The sequence below is a fragment of the Panthera leo genome, chromosome C2 (assembly GCF_018350215.1).
Source record: "Panthera leo isolate Ple1 chromosome C2, P.leo_Ple1_pat1.1, whole genome shotgun sequence".
NCBI lineage: Eukaryota > Metazoa > Chordata > Mammalia > Carnivora > Felidae > Panthera > Panthera leo.
The window spans coordinates 84,412,149-84,433,465 of record NC_056687.1 but is presented as its reverse complement, the minus strand read 5'-3'; the positions used below and the strand labels follow the sequence as shown (position 1 = coordinate 84,433,465).

The window sequence follows — 21,317 nt, the reverse complement described above, 5'->3', positions numbered from 1 at the left end:
TATTTTTGAGACAGAGAGAGACAGAGCATGAACGGGGGAGGGCCAGAGAGAGAAGGAGACACAGAATCCGAAGCAGGCTCCAGGCTCCGAGCTGTCAGCACAGAGCCCAACGCGGGCTTCAACTCCAGAGTGCGAGATCATGACCTGAGCCAAAGTTGGACGCTTAACCGACTAAGCCACCCAGGTGTCCCTCATTATTGTTGTTTTAACCAGAGCAATGTCCCACTATATATGGGGCAATCACAGATCTCCACACTGACTGGTTTCCACATTCAAAGACTGCAAGGGAATGGCCTGCCTGGGACTTTGACCCCCAAATTACTATTTGTACAGAAAAACCTTTGAAATGGCATTGCAAACTGAAATTTTCAAATTTCACATTTCTGCTAGGTTTTTGTGTGCTCAGAATACAACTATCATATGTCCATGCTCTCTTCAAATGCCAGGATTCTCTTCCTCTGAGTATACCTTCAACTCTGAGTCCAGCACCTAATAATGTTGCTAGGGAAGAAGATTAAATCAAAAAGCATTGGTGAGCCTTGGGGATTATCCATGGATTTCATTCATGCAGGCTCTATTTCCTCCCATTAATATTGGTAACTGAGAGATGCCTTCTCAATATGTTGTGTTTATGTTATAAGAGCCCTCTAATGGGCCAAGGAAAGAAACCCAGAACTTGGTTGCGGTGGAATTTAATCCAGTTTTTCGTTTCCCTAGCGTGAACCCCAGCTGCACACATATCTTTTGAAAGAATACTTAGCCAGAGTGAGCCACTGAGCTTTCCTTTGCCCGGCCTCAAAAGGCCTCCCCTCTTCTCTCATAGACTCACCTTCTCCATTTAACACAGATGATGTAGATGTTTAATCAAAAGAGAAAAGAAAAGGCAAGAAAAGACAAGAAAAGAAATGATTCCTAAGTTCCTCCAAGAACTAGCAAAACCTAGTTAATATTGAGAATCTTTCAGGAAACAAACTTCTTTGTGGTAGAACTTTCAGCCTGACATGCTGCCCAGACTTATATTTCATCATGTGCTCAAGGCTTGAACTTGCTGCAGAACTGGCTTCTCTCCTCTCTTTGTGGCTATCAAAACTCCAAGGTCATTTAGTTCGATGCATCAGCCCATTGGTCAAGCAGAGCCAGGTGCTGATGGTGTCAAAAGCTACACATCTGAATGTCTGTATTTGCCCAGAAAAATCTCTGTGGATGCCTCACTCATCAGAGAGAAGTGCAAAGGACATGAAAACAACCAAGCGGCATGAGCAATGGATAGCCCCCCTACCCCAACCTAGCAAATGCACACTATCTTTGTAAGGTAGCAATTTCTGAAAGTTTCAAAGCTAGCATTTAGCCTTTTTTCTAAATCCTACCAATGGTGAACAGGGTTGCAGGAAATCCTAAAACAGCCACTGTTTCCTTTGTATTGGCATTAACAGGCAACATGAAGGCTTTAAGAAAACTTTGTTGGACAATTTCCACTTTGAACAGCAAGGGATTAGGTGTCTATTCCAATTTCTCTCTCACTCCCTCCCTTTCTGAGAGGGAAGTTCACTCTTAAGTTGAAAAGCAAACAGCCACAAAAGCATTTCCAGGTACAAAGCCACTGGGTATGTTCTGGCCTTCGGGTAGTCTCGCAGATTTCTGACCACAGCTGGTTTTATGTTCCGAGCATCAATCCGCACTCGGGATTGTTACCGTACACCTGGATGTCATTCGGAGGTTCACCCAACTCGAGCAAATTATATTTTAAAACTGCACTGATAAAAAAAAAAAAAAAAGTTCAGGGAAAGGGATTTCCTAGCTCTCAAATAAAAATGTGCAGTGGAGCGCTTACTAAGTAAACAGAAAACATGGGCAGCTGAGAAATCAATTTAGCTGAACAAACAATGTTCCATGTAATGAACTACTAATTATCCTTTTATGCCATGTCAGTCTGAGTGATTACAGAGCTGTGCAGTTTAATTTGACGTTTGAGCATTGCCTTGCTCCATTAGCTTCATATAAAGCTACAACACATTCAAAAAAAGGAGGGGGGGGGGTCTGTATTTATCTGGAACTAAGTAAGCACCTGTATTAATAATAAGGAGAGCATCTCAGAATCTTTTTAAAAATACATACTTAACATGAAGATAAATAAAGCATTGAGAACCTAAAGGAGTGAGATCAAATCGGGTGCCTACGGTCAATGGGTGAAACACCTTGAAGTGGTGACATGTGCTGGGCTCCTCACAGTGACTCCAGCCACTGAAAATGCCACCACTTTCACACTGATGCCTACCTTGCTCTCCAGCCCCAGGCACCAATCAGCTGCAGGACTGTATCACTGGACCAGCATGGGGCTGCAGTGTGGGGGTGAAATGAGGGAGGCTCTTTTTCAAACTAGACTCATTAAATTGTATGAATCAAAAAAAAAAAAAAGACCCTATATTATAGTGAGAATATGATTGAGGGGGAACATGAGTCAGAACCCTTGACTTCACCTGCTCTTCATATCATATCACATAATCAGTGAAAGGACTGAGGGAGGAAATGCTGAGCTGGAATTTTTTTTAATGCCATCCAGTTCAACAAATTCATGTTGAGTTCCTGCCATGCATGGCTGCTAAGTGTTGTGGTAGATGGACACAGAAGTAAAGATACAGTGCACGTCTCTCAAGGACTGGGCAGCCTTTAATACTCCAGCCATCCTCAGTTTCCTCAACTTGATGAGCAAGAAGAAGAAGAAGATCTGGCCTTGCAGGACAGTGGTTCTCAGCTTTGGCTGCACATGGAAATCACCTGGGAACCTTTAAAAAAAAAAAAACCTGCCATTTGGATTCCATCCCAGAGATTTCTAATTTGATTGGTCTCTAGTGCAATGGAAGAGTCATGGTTTTTAAAGCTCATCAGATAAATCTAATGGGAAGCCACTGTTGAAATCTACTGCTATGTTGACTAGTTTTTATCTTCAAATTATGCCATTTACTCAGTCCACAAATACTTACTGAGTATTTGGAGGCATTACATAGTGGGGGAAAAGAGATACACAGGTGACACAATGATCCCCTAGGGAGGGAACGATCACTCCCTTTTCAGAAAACATTACAGCTAGAATTGTGCAACACCTCACAAAGAATGGTCTCAAGTAGAGCCCAGAGTGACCCAAAAGTGAGGCATCCCTGTCCCTATTTCACAGATGAGAAAATGAGACCTAAGATTAATTGGTTCACTCATTGTAGAACATTTAGTAAGCGATAAACTGGGATTTAAGAAAAATCACAGCATTTTAGAGCCAGATGAGATCTCAGTGGTGACCTAATTCAAACCCTTCATTTTCTGGTGAGGGCCCTGAGTTCCAGAGAAATTAAGTAACTTGACCAGCCAATGGCCAAATGGCTTTTCAAACTCTCAGACCGGAATCAGGTTTCTGATTCCCAGTCTGGCATTGTTATCTGTGTTATAGATTGTACCTCCAAATAGTCAGCTCTGATCACTAGACAGCTAAAAGTAGGATACTCAGTGAGGAAGAGGGTTCCATAACTCACTTGTTTTAGCCTCACATCAGACTGATGATTAAGGAAACAAATCCACTGCTTGGCACACAGCTCTCGAGCTAGTTAAAAGAAAAGTAAGTAGAATACTGCCAATTAAGTCTATGATAAAGATATTTTCCAGGATCCCAAACCCCAAATCCCAGTGGCATAGCTAAGGCCTACTCCTTTTCCATGGCTGTTTCTAGGGTGCTTAGGCAAATATGTTCTTTATTGCTAGCTAAGTCTGCAGTTCTCAGTCCTGACTGCACATTAGAATCACCTGCTATGCTGTTGAAAAATACCCATGCCTGAGTTACATCCCCAGAACTTCTGATTCCATTGGTCTGGGGTGAATTTTGGGCATCAGTACATTTAAAAGCTCTCCAGTGATTCTGATGTGCCGAGGGCTCACACCACAGACTCCAGGGATTGCCCTCAAATACACTGGACCACCCAGAGTCCTCAGGTGCTCTCCCAACCTCTGAGCAGAAAATGAGAGTGAGGGGAGTTACAGCACCCTCCTCCATGCCTTCTCTCCCCCGGCATCCATTGTGTTTCCTCTCTGGCCTTCCAAGACAAAGCAGTTTCTCCCAAGCAAGGGAGGTTTGGGCCTCATTTTAAAGCACAGCATGTTTGGTTTTTACATCCTACAAAATACTTCTCCTACTGCTCGAATCTGTAAGGTTATAAAAACAAGGAAGGACTGAGAAACTGTCCCAGACCAGAGGAGATTAAGGAAATATGACAAGTAAATGGAATGCAGTATCCTGGATTAGATCCTGGAACAGAAGAAAAGGCATTAATGGAAAAACTGGTAAAATCCAAACAAAGTCTACAGTTAATAGTAGTGTACCAATATTGGTGTCTTATTTTTGACAAATGTACCATGACACTGTAAGATCATAACACTAGGGAAGACTGAGACTGGTTAAGGGATTTTAAGGGAACTCTCAGTACTATCTTTGCAATTTCACTGTGAATCAAAATTATATCAAAATAAAAACTTTATTAACATAAAAAGAACAATTTGGGGGTACCCTGAGAGTTTAAGAGATTGCTTACCTCACCTAATTTTAATCATGATACGGTGACCCTCCCCCCTCAAAGCTTTATCTGTTGCTAGCATGGTAAATTGCCTGTATCTGAAGATTTTTGTCTTTAACTATATTGTCCTTAAACATTTCCATAGATCTCAGGGACAGCCTTGCGTTCTCCCCAGATGTTGGAAGTTACCACTAGCAATTCTATCAATGTTGTATATTAATCATGTGGGAAAGATAGAGAATTGTAGCATTAGAACACAACAAATCGCAGCTGTAAAGAATACAGCCCGGCTGCCATGTTCTGAGACATGGAGACACATGGTTCAGCCAGCATAACGAAGTATTCCCACTGTGTTGGCAGCACCATTTTTATTGTCATGTTCTTGCCACGCTCACATGCATATTTTATGATCTTACCGAATACAATGTGTTCTCTACATAGTACATATGTAGTCTCCAAACACATTAAAAACAGCTGCTACCCCAATCCCTGTCTGTTTTCCCAGCCTATAAGTCTAATTCCCATGCCTGTCTTCTAAGACTGTTCCACTTAAGGAAAAAATGAATGAACTATTAGCAAGTGGTATTTTGCTACCAGATCTCCAAGATGATCTCCTTGAGCATTCACTGAAGCTGGAAGAAGCCTAATTTTTACATAGAGGAAAGGAGAGCTACCTTCACTTCTACTTAGTTCAAAGGGAAATCAGCTCATGGTGAGTGCCGTGGTTTTGTTGCTAAAAATATAAACCCACTTGGTTCTGATCTGGGGCCCACTAGAATCATACAGCCTTCATCCCCCAGGCAAAGAGTGTTCTAGAAGCCTCCTAGACAGTGCCTCTGGGAGGTGAGACACAAATAGAAGGTTAGGAAGAAAAATTGCTGAAGTGGGGCTTTAAAAAAGAGGAACTTTTATCCATATGGGTCTGTTCTTCTCTCCCCAGATCAGTCTAGGCTACCTCAGCTTTGACCACCCTGCTAGATAATGTTTTAAATCAGTCCCCTCCATCCAGACTGCCTCTGTTTTTCCATGTGGCCAGGGTAAGATTTCTGTTACACTATGTTCCAATTTGAACCTAGAGGCTGGGTGGTTCCATATTTGGCCCATGCTCAAACTTGTTCTAACACTCAGCCTCCCACATCCTTGTGTTGCTTCTGTGCCTATCTATTTCTCCACTAGATTATAAACCCCCATGGAGGAGAGAACGATGTCTTATTCATTTTATGTCCCTTGCTATGCCTACCACAATGCTTGTCAAAGAACAAGTGTTCAACAAATGTTGGCAGATTATGTTTTGTAGAACTTTAAGTGGCAAGGCTTCCTATGGAGCTGACTTACGGCTACAGTCAGGGTCCCTGCAGTCACGCCAGGAGAGGCGTTTGGAGCCGTGCTCAATTAGAACTTAGATTTCTCTTGCCCACCCTGGACAGAGTAAAATTTGATCCACTGGAGACTGAGGCAGTGCTAGAAGCACCTCAAAAATTGTGTACCATGGTTACAAATTTTTCCTCATCTTTAAGCCAGAGGGAAGTTATGGTTCCAAATGTACTCGATGGTACAGAATCCATTCTCTGAAAAGTGATGGCACCAGTATATCTCATAAAGGAGATACATCAACCAACAGCATGTCCTGAAGGCAAAGAGGGGACAAGCTCTCTGGGCATAATGATATACAAGTGACTTGTAAGTGGGAGACAGGGATGGCACAGCCCATCACCAAATGTCTTACTGATAGCAAAGCACAGAAAAACCAGAAGGAAGTTAGAGAGACAGCTTCCAACCTTAGTCCAGAGGGGTGGGTATTAAAGAAAGCCTCTCTATTCATTCCACTGAGCCCTGGCCCCAGCATGTTTCCGTTCCGTACCCTAGGGTTTTCCCAAAAAGCCACCCCCGGTGTGGTCCTTTCCCACAGAGCCACCCACTCACTCAATTTGTTTTCTTCCATACCTCTTTTGCCTTAAAACATTTTGTTTCCTCCCACTGGTGCTCTACCTTGGGCTAAGCATTCAAGTGGCTTGTCAATCATCAACAATATGCACTTATATTCCTGGATTCTGAAGATGAAAAAGAAGAGAGAGTAGAGGACCTTTGGTAATCACCTGGCCTCAGGAGAAGGTATTTATGAATGAATCATACCATTCATACGACCATAGTTAACATCTTGCTAGCAGATGGCCTTTGTGTCACTAAACTAAAACGGTATCAGCTTCCTTCTTTACCTTAAATCCTGCGACTTTCCTGTTTGTAAGAACTCTCCTTGTTTTTCCTGTGTATATATCTATCTTGTTGACTCAATTGTTAAGGTCCTTTGAGGGAAGACCCATGTCCCTAATGTTTACCTGGTATGTGCTAGGTCCCACAAAAGAAGCAGGGGAGAGAAGAAAAAATACCAAAGACATTCTGTGCTTTATTCCAAGTCCATAACTTTGTAGATTTTTCATAAATCCTATATAAGATGCCTGTAAAATCACCTTGGCCATTTTGGCAGGCAAATTCCGACAAAGTCTGGGTCATTTTACTCACTTTCATGGATTAGGTTAAAATTCTTCTCTGTTTACGTGCAGACATGCATATGTATTCTTCAACCAAACCGGACAAGTACCTTCTCTTCTAATTTGGCCTATGCTTTCTGTCCTTGTATCAATCAGATTTTTGCCAAGATTATGCTGCACAGCAAACAACCCCCTAAATCTCGGGGATTTGTAACTGACATTTATTTTGCACTGACAGTTCTGCATGTCTGCTGAAGTTTGCATGATGTCAGCTGGGCTCATCTGGGCCAGGCTGGACTCGGGCCAGGCCACTTTCAAGCCTGCTTTCATGTGCACTCATTCCAGGCCCCAGGCTGCAGGAGCAACCTGACACATGCTCTTCCCAGGCGAGAGGCCTGGACTCACAAATAGCATGATGACATTTCCACCTATATTCCGTTGGCTCAAGAAAGTCACAAGGCCAAGCCCAAAGTCACTGAGTTTGGAGTATGCTCCACCCATGCAGTTTGGGGAATGAAATGAATAACTGCTGTTCAGTGACCTAATCTACCACAAGCTTCTACAGTTTTGTTTTTACTATCCCATTTGGCTGAAATGCCTTTACTATCCGCATCTGGCCCAACCTTCAAGTCTCAGTTCAGATGTCACCTTCTCCATCAAACTCGCCCTGGTGTCACTGGACAGAGAATTTTTCCAAACCCCAAACTCTGCATCCTCCAATGACATTTATTACATAGAGCATTGCACCGCAGTCATTTGTCTCTGTGTGACATCTCCTATAAAATCCCAAACACCTAAAAATAAGTGACTATGAAAAAGTCATTTTTCGTTATCAGCAACATCCAGTGCCTTTAGCATGATAGATGCCCGGTATATGTTGCATAAAGAAATGCAAACATATGCATCTGTGTGTACGTGTGATTGTGTGTGTGTGTGTGTGTGTGTGTGTGTGTGTGAGTATCTGCATAAAAAGGAAAATACAACATAATGATTAAGAGTTTCAGGCTCTGGCACTGGACAGACTTCTGTTCAAATCCTGTCTCTCTCCTTGGCCGTATGCCCTGTGGAAGGAACTTAACGTGCCCATGCCTCAGTTTCCTCAACTCTAAAGTGGAGATTATAATAATCCACGTAAAAGGTTGAGTACCAGATAAGCACTCAGTAAGTGCTGCTATTTTATTATTACTAGATCCACAACAGTAAAGCATTATTTCTCTTATTATATACAGTGTGATGAAAATATTTTTAAAATAAGCACATAATGACAGGGACTAAAAGGGAACATATGTTAGGGTAGTAGGATTGTAAGTAAAACATCCTCTTTTTTCAATTTCCTTCATGGATAATATGGTTTTGTTTATGCAATTAAAAAAATTAAACATTTATTTTCCTTGGTGTTTGGCCAGCTCTGGGGTGGTGACACGCAAATGGACCTACCAGTCCATAGAAATGACTTTTGGAGCAGATGCTACATGCCAGACCCATTATACTGTTTTCTAATTCTCACAACCCTACAGGGTAAGTAGGATTATGCCCATTTTGTAGATGAGAAAGGTAAGCTCCCAAGAGGTTAAACTATTTGTCCAGAGCTCTGCAGTTAATAAGTAGGAAATATGGGAAACAGAGAGAAAGCCTGACTGTGAAGCTCAGACTGTCTTCTCCTCTCCATTCCTGTTCAGTCACTATTTCACAGGTTATTTGTAGCGTAGAAGGTAAACTGGAGTCACCCAGACAGGTCTTGGTTTCTGATACCCTTCTCCAATAGAAGAAATCAGGGCTCCTCAGAGAAATGCTGAGGCTAGAACCAGAACAGAAAATAGACAAGATGAGCCTGGAGAACCTTGTAGTGTCAGAAAGTGATGAAGTACTCCAAAAAATTGCAAGAAGAAAATATATACACACCACAATGATGTGGTATGTGTAAGGGTGACAAGCGCCAACTAAAAGAGCTTCCAATGGCCAAAACTAGAACAATTTGAGCAGTCAAATAAAGTACTAATTAATGGGTTCTAACCCAATGTATAAAATAAATATTCATGAGTCCATACTGATGTAAATAAACAACTGAATAAAGAAATAAATAGGGGAGAATAGACAAATTTCCCATGCAGAAGACTATCAACTAACATGTGTGGAAACTCCACCCTCAAGAACCTGGAGCATAACTTCTCACTCCTTCAGTGCAGATTGCATATGGTAACTTCCTCCCAAAGAGTACAGTATGGAAAAGGGAGAAAAGAGTAACCTTACAGGAGAGAAACCTAAAAAACACCACTGCAGCCAGATGATCAAAGTCAACATCGACAGTGGTAGGTCACGTTGATAGGATGTACTTTGAAATGATGTGCTGACAAGGACACTTTACCTCTATAGGCCTCCTCCCCAAAACCCATAATCCTATCTAATCATAAGAAAGCCAACAGACAAATTCCAGAAGAGGGGCATCCTACAAAATGCCTGAGCAGTACTCCTCAAAGGTCACCTATGAAGGTCACCACAAACAAGAGAAGTCTGAAAAACTGCCATAGCCAAAACACCTGGAGAGATGTGGCTAATAAATGTAATGTGGTATCCCAGATGAAAGCCTTGAGCAAGAAGAGCATTAGGTAAAAAGCAAGGAAATCTGAGTAACAAATTTAAATTCAGTTAATAGTAATCTATTAATACTGGTTTATTAGTTGTGACAAATGTGCCCTCCTAACGTAGAATGTTACTAACAGGGAAAACTGGGTGTGGAGTATATGGGAACTTTCTGTACTTCCTTTAAAACTTTTCTATAACTCTAAACCTATTCTAAAATTAAAAGTTTATTTTTAAAAAAATACAGGGTCTGGATATGAAGACAAATTTCAACTCTGGGGTTGTCCCTGGAAAAACCTGAAATGCAGGCTTTAAAAATTACCACCCGACAAAATGCTTGCACACCATCACACTGAAAACTGACTTACCCAACTGAGTCTGTAGTCCATCTGGTGACCCTAAATGAGGGAACCAATTTGCCAAATCCTACAGCAATTCAATCCATGGTTATCTGATGGCATCCATCAAAGTTCCCACTGGTATATTTTTTCATAGCACACCTTATGAATAATTATTTGGGCAGTTATCTGTTCAATGTCTGTCTTCCCCAGTACCTGAGGAGTTCTAAAAAGGAAAGGACTTCTTCACCACATATTCCCAGAACTTAGCAGAATGGCACCTACAAGGTGCTCAGTGACTGTTTACCAAACGCGTGAATGTCAGTGCAGTGTAGAGGAACAATGATCAACACTGCTAACTGTGGTCCATGTTGAATGACAAGCCCTGGCTTTCTGAAGATTGAGAGCCCACTAGGACGAATGTACCTTCTCTTTTAATGTTCCCAGTCTCTTGGGTCACTCTAAGTCCCCAAATACCATTATTTCTAAGCCTCTCAAACAAGATCAGAGTGAGGAATTTTACCTGTTGTAATCAAATCTAGTCCTGGAAAACACTAAAGTTTCCTAAAATCCAAAAGAATGATAAGATCCACATATTTTCCTTTGTGTGGCCCATCTACTAGCCTAAGAATTGAGTCTATTCCAGGCATCACAAAGAAAACTTAGACTCCTAAAAACCACAGGAAACATGTAGCCCGTAGGGAAAAACTGTAAGCATAAAACTGATTTCATTAGGAGCGCTCGGTATTAAGTCTCTCTGGTACATCAATCTTTATTATTGTTATTTTATTCTATCAGTGCATTCCAGGTCACAGCAAGTTAGTAATTTTGCCATATCTTTCACTGCCTGGCTTTATGTAAGTGCTGCTAAGAATAAAATTAAGCAGTGGGAGAAAAACATCAGTTTGGTGTCTAAATTTAGAAAACTTGATGAATAAATCTATTAAATTCATTGTGGGGAAGAAAGATGAGCAAATCATCCCTTATTGGAAGGATAAAATAAATAGAAAATAAAAGGTGATTGTCTTTATAATCTAGAACAACAGATTTAAATGTAAAGTCTCCCCCCACACACACACCTCTTTTATGTACAAATGACTGTATTGGTTGATTGTGTATTTTTCATTCATATAACCTTTAACTTGAATTTTTAAAAAGACATAGTCCAAGGCAAGAAACCATGCAGAAAATAGTTGTATGAGTCCTGGATTCAGTATTTATTGAGGAGGGGTAGGACCTTTATGGGATCCTACTGCACATCAGTAGAGGATACAAATCCTCTTCTGAAGATCATGGAGAGCAGGTGCCCCAACATTCTGCACTGCAAACATCTGGCAGGCTTTCATCCTCACGGCTCCACCCTCCCACTCAACATCTGGCAGACCCTTCATCCCTGCACCCCACCCCCGTCCCCAACTGCCTCTCAACATCTGCCACACACTTCTCTTAGCCTCAGAAGCAAATCCAGTCAAAAGCTCAAAAGCACAATGTTTCAAGGGTGGTGACCTGGAGTCACATGCTGGGCGGAGGTGGAGCAGGGTTTGTTTTTATTTTTTTCCTAAACTTTAAATGAATACACAATTCACTTGGAAGTATGCTTTCATGTCTGGCTTGTCCTCACTGAGAAGCTCATTTAATATTGAAATCCATACTTGACATTAACTTCTTTAAAAGTTTTATATCGCCCTGGGAATTGGAAGATACAATAAAAAAATATGGGGGAATAAAACAATGTTATGCTGATGATCCACATCTTACAGGCAAAGACAATTAGTTCTGACTGGGAAAAAAACTGGACAAAATACCTATGTCTTGCTTGTGAAATACAAATCAGAGAAAATGTCTTAGATCTAATCCAAAAATGTTTTGAAACCTATCCAAGAAAACGAGTGCTATTTGAATTCCACAATAGTTTAGAAATTTCCTTTTAGTACCTCCAGCACCCTATGGCATGACTGGTTTCCAGAGACATCTTGCATGGGGTCTCCCCTCATTCTGAACAGACCCCCTGGTTAGGCACTCCCTGAAACACCGCTTCTCACCTGGAGTAAGTCACCTGACTTAGGTTTCCTACTATCAAACTTGTATTCTGGGCTATGCCACTCTGACAGTTTGCTCAACCATTTCATGGAATTTTTCTTAGAGCTACACCCCAACAAGCTAACATCCCAACAATTTCCTCCCTCCCACCCACACCTCCATCCTGACACACACACAATTTTCCATCCCCCCCCTTCTTTAGACCCATCCCCCATTCCCTTCCTCCAAATAAAGAGATGCTCGCTCTTTCTTTCTCAAAAGGAATATGGGAAAAGCCATGTAACCCTGAGTTTTCTGGGCCCAGGTGAATTCCAGACATGGTCTTGGCTACTGATGAAATACACATTCCAGACTTGAAGCCGCGCTGAGCTTTGGATGGCTGCCAAATTGCTGGATGTATCACAGGGACTCTGCAGTCCAGAGCCCTATCAAGGCATTTTATCATTTTATTGCACTCTTAAATTAGCAATTATTTCTAGGACATCACTTAGATTCTATTGCAGTGTGCACTTTCTTGTTTAAAACTTTAAATATGTTTAGTGACTGTTCATCAGTTGAAATTCCTTGCACATATGTTTGTCTGTTTTGTTCTTTGTTAATGTTTTTATTTTAGTCACTAAGAATCCTGTAGAACAGGGAGTTATATCAACATTATTTGCTCTTTTGATTGTTACATGGAATGGGAAAATCTTTGTGCTCATTTAAATCACAGAACACTAAGTTAGGTTGGAAGTAGACTGGAATCATAAATGGGCTTTGCATGGCGAAGTTATCATCAGCAGGATGATGGTGACACGAGTAATGTCTACAGGGAGTGTATGACAAGCTGACCTAACACACAGCATATTGGAAAGAGCATCTGAGTGGGAGAGAGATGAGTTGCCTTGTAGTCCAAGGCTCTATTATCTAGCTTTGTGATACTAGGTTTATCTCCTCACCTCTCTGCATCCTGGTTGTTCCCATCTAGAATAAGGACATTTGTCTACATACGGTTTTCTTTGTATTATGAAAAAAAAATTCATTCACAAAAGCAGAGACAACACTATAATTAACCTAGCCTCAAAAATTGCCAATATATCTTGCTTCTCATATCCTGCCTTAATTTCCCCCCATCCTTTACTGCTGATGTTTTTTTGTTTTTGTTTTTGTTTTTGTTTTTGTTTTTTAAAGCAAAGCCTAGACACCATAACATTTCACCAGGAAACACTTGAGTATTTCCAAGAGATAAAGACTTTTGGCTTAACTACATTATCATCATTGCATCAAAACAAACTAACCAACAAAATCAAAAATAATAGAACAAAAACACTTAGCAACAATTCCCTTAATCCTTTTCAACTCTAACATTTCAAGGCCCAAAGCCTCCTGCAATCTAGACCTCAGACAGTTATAGACACTCCTTCTTTTCCTTTTTCTTTCTTTCTTCCTTTCTTTCTTTCTTTCTTTTTTTTTTTTTTTTTTTACTCCATTCTGTAAATGAGGAAGAGTTTTAGCATTTTCACCTGATAGCTTCACTGATCTCCAATTCTGGGCTTCAGACCAAAGAGGAACATGAAAAACTTTGAGAGGATTGAGTAAAGAGCCAATCAAAAGGTTCAGATGTTCAAAAGAAGGTAGATTCCTCATGAAACATTAAAGAACTAGAATCATTCTGACTAAAAAGGAGACACACCAATAGAGTAAATTAGAAGAGTCATTCATTCATGCACTTTCCCATTCATTCATTCAATAAACACTAATTGCATAATTGCCTTGTTTCAAGGCAGTGGTAAATGCTGGGAATGCAAGTGTGAACATGACACAAAGCATCTCCCAGAGAAATATGGCAATAAGCTAGTCTCTATCTTCAATTAGGGAAAAACTGATAGCAGTGGGATTAAATACTCAGTGAGAAGAGTAGCAAAATATTGAAGTGAGTTTTCAAGGGACCCTGGGAATCTCCTCTTAAAGACAGGGGAATTTCCTTTGTATTTAGGATGATTTAAATATGTATAGAGGATAGAAAATTTTTAAGTTATGTTTTAATTTTAAGATGTTATAAACCCTAATTTGATAGTTTGGCAAGAAAGGTATAATACACAGGGTAGATATTATAGTGATTACTATTACCTGATGTTTTCATGTGTTTGGTATTGGGAGTTGTCCTATACGTAAAGGCACACCTTTTTTTTATGTTTATTTATTTTTGAGAGAGGGAATGAGTGGGGGAGGGGCAGAGAGAGAGGGAGACACAGAATCTGAAATAGGCTCCAGGCTCTGAGCTGTCAGCACAGAGCCTGATGCAGGGCTCAAACTCATGGACCCAGAGATCATGACCTGAACACCTAACCAACTGAGCCACCCAGGCACCCCTAGGCCCACCTTGATTATGGGGGTTTACTTGTCTCTGAAATTTAAAATGGAAAATATAATAAAATATAACCCAACATCACCTCTCTCAACAAAAGTCCTAGGTGTGGGAAACACAATCAGAAGATACAGAGGTTGATTAAGACTATTTCAGTATCTCTTCCCCGACATGTTCCTGCTACTGGCATATCAGGCTCTGCGACCTGATAACTACAAGATCTATAAGTTGCTGGGTCACCACAGGAGTTTGGTATCAGCAGCTTGAAAGCCCAGTGACTAACAGCACATAAGGTAACTCAGACACCTGCAAAAGGACAGCTATTGGCCAGTTACATGAAAAAAGTTTGCCCAGATTGACCTCTTCAAATTCTTCATCTGTATCCCCAGCCCATGGCCTTCACATTGATTGGCTGTTGAGACCCTCCCTTAAATGATGCTCTGGCTCCTGACTTTTCATTCTTCTCCTTGCATCCCACTCACCCCAACCAGAGAAATGCCCTTACCTATACCCTGTTTACCCAGAATCATCCTTTCTCATAAAACCAACTTTTAAAAGGTAATGTAGATAGAAAAAATAACTAAGTTTGTTTGCTCTCCCAGAATGTATATGCAACACTTGGTCATTAATGGAAAACAGATGTGTGTATGGTGCTGCATTTACTAAGATCCTTCAGTTACCTTGTCCAATTTAACCCGATGGCCACAGCAGCCCCATAAGATTTATATCATTTTACAGATTAAAGAAACTGAGGTCCAAACAGACTAAGTATCTTTTCCATGATCCCTTGACACCAACAGTGTCTTTCTGACTTCAAATCTCATCTCAACATCTGGAAACCTAAGCACTTATCAACCCCCTGGTGGAGCCCAAGAAGGGCCACCCCCTGCTTAACTGGGAAGGAAACCTCACCCACCCTCAAGTCTCAACCCTTTGCTGCCCAGTCCTCCAGCTTCCTGACTCCTGACGCTCTACTACGGTGCTGTATTGGTGTTGTTTGCCATCATTGCTATTTGTTTATTTTGTTTTGCTTCCACAATCTCAGCATCTTTTTCTTTTGAGTTTACTTATTTGAGAGAGAGAGAGAGATGGTGCAAGTTGGGAGGGGAAGAGAGAGGGAAAGAGGATCCCAAGCAGGTTCTGTACTGCCAGCACAGAGCCCAACTCGGGGCTCTAACTCACAAAACCGTGAGATCATGACCTGAGCCAAAACCAAGAGTCAACACTTAACCGACTGAGCTATACAGGTGCCCCAACAATCTCAGCATCTTTAAAGAAGTGCCTGAACCCTAAGCGACCATCCTTCATGGATATTTTAGATACCTGTGGTCCCCAAGTGGTAGAGAGGACTCCAAATGGCACCACAGAGGAAACAGCACACTCGACCAAACCCAGCCAGCTCTTCACACTGGGGTTGTGGCATAAAGAGGGCTGAGTCAGCCACAGAAGAGGAAGCATGTTGGTCTCTGGTGCGTGAACGGACAAGTGTGGCACTCTTGGTTGCTTTGGTCATAAATAGTGGCATGTATGCTGGATTCAGAGGAGTACTACTGGATTAACCAATGAGCAAAAGGAAAGGTAGTCAGAACCCTTTATAAATCAGACAGCACTAACACCAGCTCAGGTCATCCGAGCTGCCTTTGGCTTTCACTGAACACAGGGCTTATGTTTAAGAGAACATAGCCAGACTCATATACATCCAAATCTGTGGGATAACACACCATCTTTAAATGAGGGTCCTCTAGACTTGGAGTCTAGATATCTGTGGTCTAATCCCACTTCTCACTATCTCTGTGATCCTGGATAAGTGACATAACCTCTCTGGGTGTCAGTTCCTTCATCTGTAAAAGGAGGGCACTGAGAAGAGGTACGGGCTGAAAAAAAAAACTTCTATTTTTTAACACTGCTCAAGAAACACTACACTCTCTTCTGGAAGGACATACCTTTGCACAAAGACGCAGAATGGTATACGCACTGGAGTTAGTCTATCTGGGTTTGAATCCCGGTTCTGCCACTTACTAGCTGTATGTCTTTGAGCAACTTACTTAACTCTTCTAAGACCCAGGTGTTTTAAATCTATAAATGGATATAATAATTATTGGGAGGCCAAATGAAGTGATGCATGTAAACTGATGAGCAGAGTGCCTGGGATACCAGAAGTGCTCAGTAAGTGTGTGTTCGTTCATATTACATTTAGACAGGTTTCCCATCCTTTACCATCAACAGTCCACAGATTCATGTGCATCAAGAATGGAAATGATTCATTCTGCCTTTTAAGCTTTCCAGTTTCCATGTAAACCTGGAAAGATTGTTCTCCAGTTCATAAATTCAAAAAAGTCTGATTAAAAACTCTCTTTGCCTGATTGTAGAAGCTCATTTGCTGTGATACTGCATTCAAGCAGCTATGAGCTGGTTGACTGAGCACCCACTATGTGTCAAACACAATCTGAAAGAAGGTAGCTGTTTGAAAAAGAGCATTGAAGCAAAACCCACATAAAGAAATATACTCCTAATTGCTTTATTTTTGACACTTTATTTTATATGATCAGCTCTTAGACACAGCTATTGAAATTAGTCCAGCAAGATAGTGTGTATGCTTTATGTTACTCATTTACTCAAAAAATATTTATGACCACATAGTCTACATAGGGTGCTGTGCAGATCACGGAGACAGACACATTCTCTAATCCCCAGTGCCTAGGAGTTTGTAGTTTTGTAGGAAAGATGCTGCACACACAGGTACCTACCAACTAAAGTAGGAGTGAAATGCCACAAAAGAGATACGGTGTTCCAAAAATGGAAGATTACCTCTGCCTAGAGGCAGAGGGAGTCAGGTAGAACTTCTTGAAGAACTTCTTGGTATTCTCCTGCTAAGAGATGGCTTTCAGAGAGGAGGGTCCCTGAAGGCCTCCTGGGAAGAATGACAGGGCTCCACGAAGACAGGCAAAGCCAAATCCCAGGTCCCATCTGGTCAGCATGGGAGATCCAGGGGAGCAAGAAGCACAAAGACTGGAAGAGGCACAGATGGGACCTGGGACCGTTGAGGGCCTGTAGTGTTCCGATGTAACCTGTAATGGCAAATCTTCCTCCTAAAAGCAGCCCTGTTGTACTGTCACTGGTAGATCACACACAAGTACCTCACAAGAGTTTGGTAAAGATCTGCAGCCGTTCCTGATGAGAGCAACATCATCTACGCAACTTTCTCATTTTTGCCAAGAAAAGCACTACCACCCATGTCCCTCAAAACAATTTGTTTTCTCTCAATGTTTCTACAAAGTGGTACAGCCATCCCTAATAGCATATTAACTGTTCAAATGAAAGCCTCCAACATTCATGTCAAGGTAGCACTGAAGGTGCGAGGCACATGTCATAAAATTAAATAAACTCACAAAGCCTATCCACCCCCCACCCCCCAGAATCCTGGCTTTACATTCAGCTTGGGTCACAAACTAAACGGGCTTGGTGGCCTCCGCCTATCTCCTGGGAGCATTTGTTTGATTCACAAAAACAGGACACGATTTGACACACTCAGTATAATTAGTATTCACTACTTAGGAGAATGCCCCAAAGTTAGAAATCAAATGCGCTGAAGCCAGCCCTGAATTTCTCACTGTCCCCTTCTCTCTCCCTTTTCCCTCTTCTCCTTTTTCTGCTCTCTCCTTTCTTCCTCAGAAGATCGTGCAAGCTGGAGATGTGAGTGAGCAAATCCCGGATGTCATGGGTGCTCTACACTGAATCAGGGAACAAAGTGCATGTCTCAGCCATGACCGTTCTGTGGAGTAACAAGGCTGCTGTTCCCTGCTCTGCTCCCCAAACCTCTTCATGCAACTTCAGATTACACAGTATTGGTTCCACACAAAGAATGTTCTGGAAAAAGCCCCACTTCAAAGAGGGGTGCTGAGCATTTAGCAATGCTTTGCTAATGATCATTAGAATTATTACTGTTGTTTAAATAAAGTAGGGCATAAATATAGGATGACATTGTGGTAACTACTGCTCACAACATATGAAAATGTCCTCTCTTCCCAAGCCCAAAAGAGTGCCTGTTCATTTTAAATCAGCCTAATTCCTGTTTTAGGGGCCCTTGTGACAGTCTTCCAAAAGTTGGCTGCCAAAACTGTGACTATATTTAGTTGTTTATTGCACACCAACTCAAGGTGGTGCGTGCTGGTAGACACGCAGAAAAGCACAGAAAATTAGAGCTCATTAGCGAGAGGCCGGGAAAGCTTCAGGAAAATTCTGAACGGGGACATATTTGTTGCAGAATTTTGGTTGTTACCTCTGAGGGAAAATAAATAAATTAATCTCGAAACAAACATAACGAGTAGCATAAATAAGTTAATTTTAGAGTTATAATGGACAAAAGGTGATAATACACAGAAAAGACAGACCCTAAATTCTGAGACAAATGGATGAAAACTTTGATTTCTTGATCCCTTGGTTTGATATGGTTGACACACTTCCCTGGCTCACAGCCTGGAAATACAAGGGAAGAACATCCATTTCTAATTTTTTTTTTTCTATTCAACAGTTACATGAGCCATTTTGGAATCATCATAAATTTCAACGTGGGGATATGCAGGTAAGTGACAGCTTCCTCTAACTTTGTGGCAATATAGAAATGCAGAAATGGGACCATAACCAACCTGGAAGGTAAGGGGGGCCTCTGCTAACTCCACATCCAAATGAACACATTGCATTTGGTTTCTTCTCAGCACTGACTAATTTTTACTAGATTTGAAGGCCCAACTTAAACTTAGCCTAGAAACTGCTTCAGCTGCTTATTAGTGGTCTGTGCCCTCATTAACCAATTATTGTGGAGGACACAGAAACATAGACATGTAAGAACATCTATTCAACTCTACACTCAAAGACACAACAGTTTATCTTTTGCTTCTGTGAAGGTTTGGGAAGAGGAGCGGTCCATGTTTTCCTTCATTTCTTGGACTAGAAGTGGAAACTAATTGCATATTGCTCTTAAAATCAATTTAAAAAATAGTTTGAAACTAGGCCGTAAAATCAAATAACCATGGGTGACAATTGGCCCCTAACTGTACCTCAGAGGTTGGTCACTGGCAGTTTATTTATATATTCTCTCCCAGTTGAGTCCCCCACCCCACCCTTCATCACTACCCCAAACAAAACATGCTACTTTTGAATTAAGATTTGTGGAAAGGGCTAAATGGAGTAGTATAGATGAGTAAACAGTGTCACCTAGTGGACAGAAGAAGAAGAAAATTGGTGAATTGGCACAAATGGAAATTTGGGCCAGCTGTCAGCTTTTGGTCACTTTTTCCCCCTCATTCTGGCTCTCTGTTACCACCCATGAGCAAACAAGAAAGTTCCCTCAAGGAGACACCAAAAAACAACCACAAACAAGCCAAAACTCCCATGGTTTTCCCTCTCTAGCTCTCTAGCTCAATAATGAAGTTTCTACCCAAATAAAAATAACAGCTAGCATTTTCTGAGTGTTTTCTGTGAGCCAATATTTTGCAGAATCCTTTACTTGGATCATCTCATGTAGTCATCCACAGAGCCCGATTTCTGTTAAGGAGTTTGGGTGACTTGTCCAAGGTCACAGAGCCTGACGGTGAGAGTCACATGATTTTGCCCACTATCTTGCACCACCCCCACACACACAGCCCACAGGCAAACAAAGAGATCTTGAAGGGATAACTATATGTGATGGCACAACAATTAGATGTATATTAAGCATTTACTTACCCCCATTTATTTATTAGCATTTATACATCTCCATACTATCTAGGGAATACAAAAATGAACTGACACAGATCCTTCCCTCCAAGAACTTAGAATCTAAATGATAAATATGTAGAGTGCTTTAAAGTTTACATCATTTCAACCTTATCTTCACAGCTCTATAAAATAATTATGGCCCTGACTTTAAAAATGAGGTTTTTGTGATTCATCCAAGGTCACACAGATAAGAAGTGGCAGCTCTTCAGACTTAAAAGCAAGTTCATCACTCCACCTCATGCTGACTCTTTCCCAAATGCAGCTGCTGGAGATTCCTGGTTTTATGACAGGGGGTGGAGGACAGAGGCAGCACAGAGCTGACTCAGGGACTAATCATCACAGGAATCAAGGGTGGAATGTCCTTTCCTTCTACCACTTCCAAACCACTCTTGCCCTGAGAGGAATGACCACATATCAGACCTCTCACTAGATTAGATTCAAACGAACCATTTATATTCTGTGGGTCTCCAAAAATGAGAACTGGAAGGGAACACACATCACCTTTAAAAAGGGTTTACATGAAAAACCTATAGCTCAATGTTTACAGACACAACACTTTGCCCTGAAGATCAGTTACGCTGCAAAGATATCCTCTCTCATCGCTCTTATTTGAAGTCCTAGCTAATACAATAAGACCAGAAAAATAAAAGGTGTACTGATCAGAAAGAAAGAATTTAACTGCCTTTATTTGCAGATGGCATGATTGTTCATGTGGAGAACTCTGAAGAGCCTACAAAAAAATCCTGGAACTAATAAGTGATTTTAGCAAGGTTGCAGGAAATAGTATCAGTATACAAAAGTCACTGCTTTCCTACACACTGGCGATAAACAACTTGAATAGGAAATTATGACACAATACCATTTACAAGAGTACTAAAAAGAGGAAGAACAAAGCAATAGCAACAAGTTGGGCATAAATCTAACCAAATCTATAGAGGATCTGCATGTGAGAAATGACCTTCAATGGGGAGAGAAAACTCTTCTAGTGTATAAAAATCAAGAAATAAATCAGGAATAAAGTATATTCTCTATCTTTGTAAAAACTGGGGAATCCTTCCAGAGGTGAGACTCTCGGTTTCAAAATCCCACCTTTAGTAGAGTTCATCAGAGGCTGTCTGGTCTCCTCTCCCTTCTGAGCTCTTCTTACATAATAATCACATGTGACATACTCAGAGAGCCCTAACTCACTTAGGAAAGAAAGCTAAGGAAGCAC

At 41.2% G+C, this 21,317-nt stretch overlaps 1 long non-coding RNA gene across 1 annotated transcript in view; it reads right to left on the bottom strand.

Annotated features, from left to right (window-relative positions):
- Positions 1 to 2,626: 2,626 nt before the first annotated feature.
- The window catches only part of LOC122198848, a 28,740-nt gene continuing 10,049 nt past the window's right edge, over positions 2,627 to 21,317 (bottom strand). Inside the window, exons 2-3 of the long non-coding RNA XR_006193183.1 lie at positions 3,522 to 3,589; positions 2,627 to 2,783 (exon numbers count right to left, since the gene is read on the bottom strand). This is a non-coding gene — a long non-coding RNA (uncharacterized LOC122198848). The remainder of the gene's footprint in view (positions 2,784 to 3,521; positions 3,590 to 21,317) is intronic.